We start from the raw sequence: 9,735 nt of genomic DNA, 5'->3' as shown, positions 1-9,735 counted from the left end.
AGAAGAATGAAGAAGAGAAGAAGGAGGAGGAAGAAGAGAAAAAGAGGGAAGAAGAGCGAAAGAAAGAAGAAGAGAAGAAGAGAGTGGAAGAGGAGAAAGAGAAGGCCACCAAGGTAGCCTAGGAAAAAGAAGAAGAGGAGAAGAAAAGACAACCGGAGATCAAGGCAAAGGAAGGAGGACAAACTCCTAAGGCAACCAAAGATCAAGCCAAGCAGGTTGATCCCACCGGTCCCACCGATTTGACTCTTGCCTGTCTTACTCAATCGGTTGATGAAAGTGAGTACTAAGGAGCATTCAACTAGCATAGGTTAGATTGGAAGAACTGAAGAAAAAGAAAGAACAGGATGTCATTCAATTTGTTGTTGACACTCTTTCCAATCTAATCCCCGGTACTAACCTTCCCAGTACCGATTCCTCGTTGGCCAAGTTAAAACTTCTTTGCACAGTGGTAGATGATCAAGTGCAATCTTTAGAAGATGCTTCCCAGGTTTCTACAGAGAAGAAGCATGAAAAAGCTCTAAGAATTTCATTACTAAAGCAAATGGATGTAGACAAAGCAAAACTACTTAAGCAGAAGGATGATATAAGTTTAGCTATGGGTGAAGGTAACCTACTCTTGAGCAAAATCTTCCAACCTCACCTATTTTGTGATGATGCTTTGAAAAAGAAGAGTTAACTCCAATCGGAGTTACAGAAGTATATCGGAAACTTCAAATTACCATATGATTCGTTCACAGTATATGGACGGACTGTTCACACTCGCCAGCATCAAATTGCAAAGATTGAATCATAGATCTGCAAGCGGACTCAAGATCTATAGGAGCTCCAGTTTCTTCTATTACCAAAATTGCAGGTTCTTTAGAAGTGCTTCCTGAACTTGGAGGCTATTACTGTAACACAGAAGATGAGCACTATCGATGCAATGGAAGAATTAGCCTTCCAGATGAAGACCGAGAGTGAAATTGCTGCCTCACTTCTTGATTCGTGGTCTTCAAACATGCAGAATTTTCTGAAAAACTTTAAACCTCTTTTTGAGAAGTTTTACTCTTTATTGTCATGAAAATATACTCTGTTTTTATGTTATGCAACATCACTTTGTGAACAAGGGAGTGTTTGCATTACTTTGTCATTGTTGGCAAGCGGGGAGTAGTATTGAAAATTCATGCACATACTTATAATTTTTGCAAAGGGAGTAGTGTATATGCTTAGGGGGAGTAATTTTGATTATGGCATCTGTTTTTGTTTTGTAAGCACTTAGATGTCAAAATTTTCTTAAGTGTTGCCATCAATGTCAAAGGGGGAGATTGTTGGTATTTTGATGAATGCTCAAGTTGTGATTGTCATTGATGGACATACGCTTATTTTATGTACAAGTTATTCTCCACCGGTAATGTGTGTTGTTCACACCGGTATTATATGCCATTGTATGTATACTAGTCTTTGTTTGTAGAAGACTATCGGTGTTTTGCAGAAGATGCTTACCGGTCGTAGTAGTATGAAGACCTCGAAGCGGTATGAAGACCTCAAGTGGAACAAGGACCCCTAGCGGCAGTAAATCTTTTTGATCGGAACATTATGTTCCAGTTTTCCAGTCTTTGTTCGTTAACCAGTAATTGGTATACAGTGTTGAATCGATATAATTGTAAAGTGTGATGAGTTATCATCCACCGACACTTTAGCGGTGTTTTTGTGCCGTGTTACCAAATATGTCTAGATGCACTGTACCTAGGAAATTGTAGTCTAATCTTATTGGACCGACATGAAATCAGATTCCTATATGAGGACATCATGTCTAGGGTTTTGGAGAGTTGGTATGTGCGAGTATTGTAGAACAGATTAGGTCTGTGCAAAATAGGTATCTTACTACAGAGCTTGTGAGTGCAAAGGATAGAAGACTGAAGTAATGTTGTAATGCATTAATGAAGAACTGTCAAGGATCTAATCAAGCTTTTTGTGCTACTTTCTAGATCATTCACTTGTTGATTACTAATCTCTTTGACAAGTCTAAAACCCTTAACCAGGTAGGCCCAACCAAACCTATTGTAAATCCTCTAACAAGGTGGTTCACAATTGTGGACCTGAAATCCTTTAACAGGGTAGTCTTTAACAGGACTTATCTCCTAACAGAGATCTGGATTCCTAACAGGATTTGTTCTGGTGAAGAACATTTTAAGGCCTTAACCGGTCTGGTTACTATTCTGCAGATAGTTGACTTGTGAGTTTTACTCACCGTGGTTTTTCCCATTTGGGTTTCCACATCAAAATATCTTGTGTTATGGTGATTGTGCTTCTGTGGGTGAATGCTCTATTTTCTATTTGGCTTGTTTATGTTTCAACTAGTTTGGTGTTTAAACTACTACATCAGTCTACTGAAAAAGTGTTTAAGAGTTTGGTTAAGTTTTTAGGCATACTAATTCACACCCCCCCACCCCCACCCCCACCCCCATAGTATTCATCAATATCTTTTTGCAAATTATAAATAAAAATCTTATGAATATCTTGATTAGGCACAGGATAAGAAATTTGAGAATACAAATGTTTATATCTACCAATAAAATCAGTCACTTTTTCTTTAACACCTTGTTTACAAAGCTTCAAATCAATCAAAGTAATTTTAGAACCAATATTATTGTGAAAGTGTTGAATAAAAGCATTACCCAATTGTTGAAATGAAGTGATAGAATAAGGAGGCAAAGAACAATACCATTGCAAAGCTTTATCCCTTAGTGTTCTAGTAAACAATTTAACCAACAATCTTTGGTCTTACACAAAGTTTAAAATGTTTTCACATGAGTCAAGGGATCACCTTTTCCATTATAAAGTTCCAATTGAGGGACTTCCACATGTTTAGGAGGGACGACACAAACAATGCCATTGGATAATGGACTCGCTACATCAAATGTGGGCACATTATACTTAGATTGATTCATGGAAGCTATTTGTTGTTCTAAGGAAGACACTGGTTGGGCTAGACTATTGATGGTGGCTTTGGTGGAAGAGCACATGTTAGATTGGGAAGGAGGGTAACATTGTTAAAAGAGGGAGGGGTAATGTTGTTGTATGAAGGTAATGGTTGAGAATAAGGAGGGATATTGCTATATGAAGGCGGGGGTTGAGAATAAGGAGGTGGAACATTATGGTAGGTAGGTATTGGAGAGGATTGGGTAACAAATGGAAGACTCATAGTAGGAGGAATGAAGGAATTATGATTAGAGGAATTGCCCCCTTGACTAACATGTGTAGGTATGACATTTTGAGTAGAAGTGACCATGATATTGGATGTAAAGGTAGGAACACTAGCCATAGAAGTAGTCAAAGGGATGGATTGGTTGTTTTGACTAGGAGATTGTGTATAACCAAGAACTTCGGCACAACTCTTCATAGGCATAATATTAGAATCAACAATTTGAGCAATACCATGCAAGATATCAACACCAAGTTTATCACTTTGAACCATTCTTTTCAATCTTTCAATCAATGGGAGAGCCTCACTTTTTAGGTATTGTTGACTCGTCCCTTGTTGAATATTTTCAAATTGGTTGTCAATCTTCTCCAATTGGTAAATGGAAACTCTAGTTAGTAATTCCTCCACATCATGAGAATTATGAAAAGAATGAGGATAAATGGAGACATTTGTAGGATTGAATGAACCACCAACATCCTCATGAAAAAAGTTGTCCAAATTAGGCTCCGTCTCCTTGGTAATTAAACCTTGGAAGCCTCTATTCTACTACTTCTCACGAGGATATTATAGGTTGGACTAATAGTAGTAAAACTCATGCAGCAAGGGAGGGAAATTTGAGATTTGACATTTGAAATTTGAATCTAATCTTTGAAACTTACAACAATAATTGAATAATGCAAAAAATTTAGAAAATATGATTACTCAATTAAAAGCAAATTTTATTGAAAAGATAAAAATAATTGTGAAAAATCATGCAACCAAAAAAAATTAGGGCCTTGTGAAAATAACCTCATAATTTAAACATTTAAAATTATGCATAAGAGATTAAAATTTAAAATTAGGGTCTTGTAAAGAGAACCACTTAATTTTAAAATTTTAAAATTAGATGTAATGTTGGATTTAAATTTAAAAATTAAGGCTCTTGTAATTAACCACTTAATTTTAAAATTTAAATTTGAAATTAGGTCCAAGATCCAATTTAACCACTTAATTTTAAAATTTGAATTTGAAATTCGACTTGTAAGGAAAATTTGAATTTGGAAATTGAAGAAGCTCATACTGAAATAATTTATCCAAATTAAACAAATCACAAGCTCAATTTTGAAATTAAAAATTAGTTTTAGTGAAATTAACCTATAAATTTTCAAAATTTGCATGGAAATCAAACTTGTAAATGAAAATTTGAATTGTAAATTGCATAAACACTCAGATCTGAAAACAAAAATCAGAAGCAAGCATAGGACATGTTGGATTCACCAAAATTTAAAGAAAAAAAATGAATGCTCTCGGGTTTTCACCCAAGGAATGAAGACCACTAGAGAATTTTTTCGCTTGGGGCCTTTACATTCAAAAGAGGATGGGGAATTCACTAGATCTAGTCATGAATTAGATCAAGACTAAATGCTAAGTGAATTTGGATTGAACAGGGTTTCCTCTTTTGTGAGTTGAAGTGCTGAAATTAAGTAAAATGTTGAAAAATAAAGGTAAAAGCATAAAAACAATGAGCTACAGTCGCAAGATTTTCGCGTGCACCTGGAATTAAGCAATGTAAGTCGAATCGGACCTGCTCCCTGAAACTGCTCAAAAATTGTCGGGATCGTGGCGCATCACAACGGTCCTTCGAACTTTTCGCACACAAAAGGGAGATGATTCGTCGTTGTGAATGAATCCTAATCTAAAAAGTGTATCTTTGTACCTGTTTCTTGCACACACAAAAGAAAGGGAAATGTGTTTGGAATAGGGGTTTGCCTTAGGTCAAACCCCGGTTTTGGAATTAACCATGAAATTGAAATAAATGGAATTGAAATGATTGAAAGGAAAGGATCTCCTTTTGAGGGAGATGTTGAATTATGACTAAAAACTGAATTATGATACCTCCTTGTGAAGTTTTGCTTGCCTCCACATGGAATTAGGGTTTATGAAGTCTTGAACAAAATAGGATGAATGATGTCTCCTTCAATGCTTGAAACTTGATTTTACTACTGCTCCTAAGCTGAAAGAAGACTGATTGCTACTCAAATGCTCTTGAATGTTTGGTCTTATGTATGCTCTTGATGTTCATGTGATTGATAGATTAATCAAATGAGAGGGGAAATCCTCTTTATATACTTGCCCGTTAGTGAAATTAGCTAATTTTTCGACATGAGCCGACACAAAGAGGGAAATCCCGCTCAATTTTGAAATAGGACCAAGGGGTCAAATTAAGCCCAATTTAGGGAGGACCATGGTGCTTGATAGATTAATCAAATGAGAGGGGAAATCCTCTTTATATACTTGCCCGTTAGTGAAATTAGCTAATTTTTCGACATGAGCCGACACAAAGAGGGAAATCCCGCTCAATTTTGAAATAGGACCAAGGGGTCAAATTAAGCCCAATTTAGGGAGGACCATGGTGTGGCACCATGGTCCTACCCTATTTTGGGGCAGGCATAAGGTGCCAAATGAGGTGCAATTTGAGTTTAGATGCCATTTGTGATGTGCAAGAGCATAATCAGGTCTTCAATCGGGCCGAGAGGCGCAAACACTAAGGTGAAGACCCAAATGCGGTCGAAATTGCAAAGGGTGCAATTTTAGGATGCTACAATAAGATGTAGGATGTGTGAATGAGTATTTTATTTCTCATGCTTAATCTACAATCTATTGCACTTGTTATGTTTCTTTTATTGGGATTGACTTTAAAGTCAAAGATAAAATCTAGATCATATGTTTGTATTTTACGTCAACGAGGTTCACAAAATGTGATTTGAATAGTCAATGTTTAAATTTTGTGTCGTTTTGTCCCAAAAGCTTCAATCTTGTACCATAATGTATGTTATAATTATGGAGTCGTTAACAAGTTACCTTAGATAAAATGTTGTGTGTGTGTGTGTGTGTGTGTGTGTGAGTGTGTGTGTGTGTGTGTGTGTGTGTGAGAGAGAGAGAGAGAGAGAGACCAACTATCAAAGTCTACAAATCAAAGTAGATTACTAAAGTAGGGAGAATTATAAAGACAACCATTTAAAAAATGAAATTATCAAACCACCCAAAAGACTATTAAAATAAAGTTTCACTCTTTTATTTAAGAAGTGAAGTGTGGTTTACATTGAAATTAGTATTTGTGATTAGTTTTCTATACTTTAAAATACATTCGATTTGCACTATATCAAAACATTGCATTTCTTATAATAATACCACCATTTGATTCATGTATATATATTGAATTGTTTTTTTCAAACATAACCTTAATATTGATTAAATAGAGTTTTAGTTTGATTTATATTTATAAGGTACACTTAATATTGTACTAATTCAAATCGTAAGAGCAGGCCAAAGGACAGCACCCTAAATTGCAAGAAAAGCAAAAATTTTTAAAAAAAAGAGACAAAAACATTTATACATCGATCAAAGCTAATATAGATCTACAATTATAATGCAATAGGTCCAACATCAGAATGCCTAAGAGAAGCTAAAAAAATGCATCCCTACCTTGAATACATATTCACATGTTGTATACAAGATGTAGAAGATGAACAACTTCGTAAAACACAAAAAGATATCTTGCATTACATACTAATTATTGATGCTAGTTAGCATAAGGTGCTAATGTTTATAGTTGGCTCACAACATAGAGCATTGCCCTGCATACTTACAAAGATAACCCTTTCAATGGAGAAGAACGCCACTAACATAGAGTAGTCTGGTGAAGGGTGATGGTCCATGAAACCTCCTTGGTTGAGTTGAGTTGAGATTTGTTCATGTGACAGTCTTTTAATATTAGTATTAAGATAATTTGATCATCTTCATCTAGAGCTAGAATTGGCACTACTGGTAGCATTAGCAATTGACTTATTTGACCACAACTCACTGAAAAGATTTGCTTGGGGTCAAAATTCAGGCCAACACTTTTAAAGTCTTATACACCACATCATCACAAGTCTTTCCCAAATTGCTTAAAGAAGACTTCAGATAGAAAAATTTCACCATTAACATGTCCTTGAGAAATTATGCTTTACCACCAATAATGTGTGGGATTAAACAACTTAGTAATTCAAACATTTATCTTTCAGGCCGCACATCAACTATAGAGTAAAGACCATACCAAGTGGTGAGTTCTCTTTGAACTCTAGTTTCGATACCAAATTGCAAAATGAAGAATCGTGTGGTCTTAAGGTTAAACAATAATAAACTCTTTTTCATGCATTGCTTTTTGAAAGAAGCTTTAAATATATTTGTCAGTCATGGTTCGGGACATTTATGCGGTATAGTATTCATTCAGGCAGAATATCATTTTGGATGGAATTTGAGTTCATTTTGTTATTGATCATGTCACTATTGTACATATTATTATTACTGTTCACTGCAATACAAATTTAGAGAACACAAGCCTCTTGAAAGTTCAAACCATTTTTTGAGCTTACCATAGAGTTTTCTTAGTATGGTATAAACATGGAAAAATATTATAATATGGATGTTATGATGAAAAGTCTTAAAATCTATTGAGTGCATTGTTTGGAGTTGAAACAGTTTTAGAAATAGTTTGAACGATATCTGGTTTGACTGTGACTGAATTGATCTCTTTAGATATGTCACTGTTATACATGTTCGTATTAATGTCACTGTTATACATGTTCTTATTACCTCTTGATGGTTTAGAATTTAATATGCTCTAGAGTAGAGTTTGTTTAATATGGTTTAACAATAGAAAAAGATGATAAAAAGAATGTTATGATGGTTTTCAAAAAATAAATTTAATGCTGTGTGTGTATTGTTTGGAGTTGAAAAGTTTTAAAGACTTGTTTGAAGGATATATGATTTGGCCCAAATAAAGAAAAGGGTAATTAAAGGAATGTCATGATAAAAAATTATATAATGTGAAGAGTAACTCCTTCGGAGATGGAAAGAATGTAATGATATTTTTTAAAAGAAACTTAATGCAATGTGTACATTGTTAAAGGCTAGTTTGAAGGATATATGATTTGGCACAAATAAAGAAAATGGTAATTAAAAGAATGTCGTGATGAAAAATTATATAATGTGGAAAGTAACCCCCTCAGAGATGGAGAGAATGCTATGATGAAAAATTATATAATGTGGAAAGTAACCCCCTCAGAGATGGAGAGAATGTTATATTCCCCTCAAAGATAGAGAGAATGCTATGATTATTTTCAAAACAGGAATTCAGTGAAATGTGTGCATTGTTTGAAGTTGGAAAGTTTTGAAGACTAGTTTGAAGGATATATGGTCTGGCCCCGATAAAAAAAACAGGTGATTAAATCAATGCCATGATAAAGAGTTATATAATGTGGAGAGTAACTCCTTCGGAGATTAGTAGATAATTTTGATGTTTGACCTTTGATTTGAGTGGTGATGGTTTATTTCTCCTAAAAACTTTTTCATAATACATAGGATGGAGTTAAAATGTGTTCCTCATTTCCCCACTCAAAGCACAATAATAAGATGACTACAAAAATGCCATGTCGAAAAGTTTTTAAAATATAATATGTAAAAACAAATGACTGCATCTTTAGATTACTAAGCAATTTTGAAAGTATGCTTTTATGGTCCACGATACCATGCTATAGGGATGTTGCAAGGAAAGTAGGGAATTTTCTGAAATGTAAAATGGGGAATTTTGCTACATTACCTGGGGACATGTCCCCTGGCCTAAATCCCCCGTCTCCATCCCGAGAACGTTTCGGGGACACGGGCAACAGTGTACCTCGTTTTTCTGTATCTTCGTATCATATTTGAAATTGGAAGTATATGACAGTAGTGTAGCCTTTGGGCATTTTGTATGTTATTTTTATAAAATCACATGCATATTGACAATGAATTCTGAATTATGAATGCATATTAAGTATTGACAATGAATTTTGAACACAAATGTTGTGTATTATAACTTAAGGTTCTATAATGCTTTCATATGCATACTATATCCATCTTTTCATATAATGTATATATGCATGCTTTATCCATGTCTTCATATTAACATTTAAAATTTCTCTATACTTTATATAGTCATCCCCTTTGTTGTCCCCTAGCCGTACCCAAAATTGGCAAAAAAAATCGTCGTCTCGAAACCTCATCCCCCCATCCCCTGTCATCCACATCCCCTGTCATCCCCATCCCAGAAACTTAGGGTAATGTAGGAATTTTGTGTAATGTCCCCACTCTAATAATAGAATTTAATAATAAATAATAACAATAAAATTTAAATTTAAAAAAAAAAAAATTAAATAAAAATATAGAAGAATATAACTAAATATAATTAAAGTTTAATTAAGTTAATGAATGGTCAAAAAGCATGAAATGATAAGTTGTGACCCCCCCAAATATGAGGTATAAAAGGGACAAGAGAACTCATTCAAAGGGGAGGGATAATTAGGGGGAATCAGAAATGGAGAACTGGCTTAAATAAAAAAGTGCAGATCTGATTGTGAAAGGTTGTGTCCCTTTCAAAGGGCAGAAATAATGAAGAGTTGCACTCTTTCAAAGAGTGCTAATGAAGACTGTTAATGGTGAAAGGGTGTGTCTCTTGCCAAAGGGCATACATGATGAAGAGGTGTGACCTC

Source organism: Cryptomeria japonica, chromosome 9 (genome assembly GCF_030272615.1).
Source record: "Cryptomeria japonica chromosome 9, Sugi_1.0, whole genome shotgun sequence".
Lineage (NCBI taxonomy): Eukaryota > Viridiplantae > Streptophyta > Pinopsida > Cupressales > Cupressaceae > Cryptomeria > Cryptomeria japonica.
Note: the sequence above shows the minus strand (reverse complement) of the source record.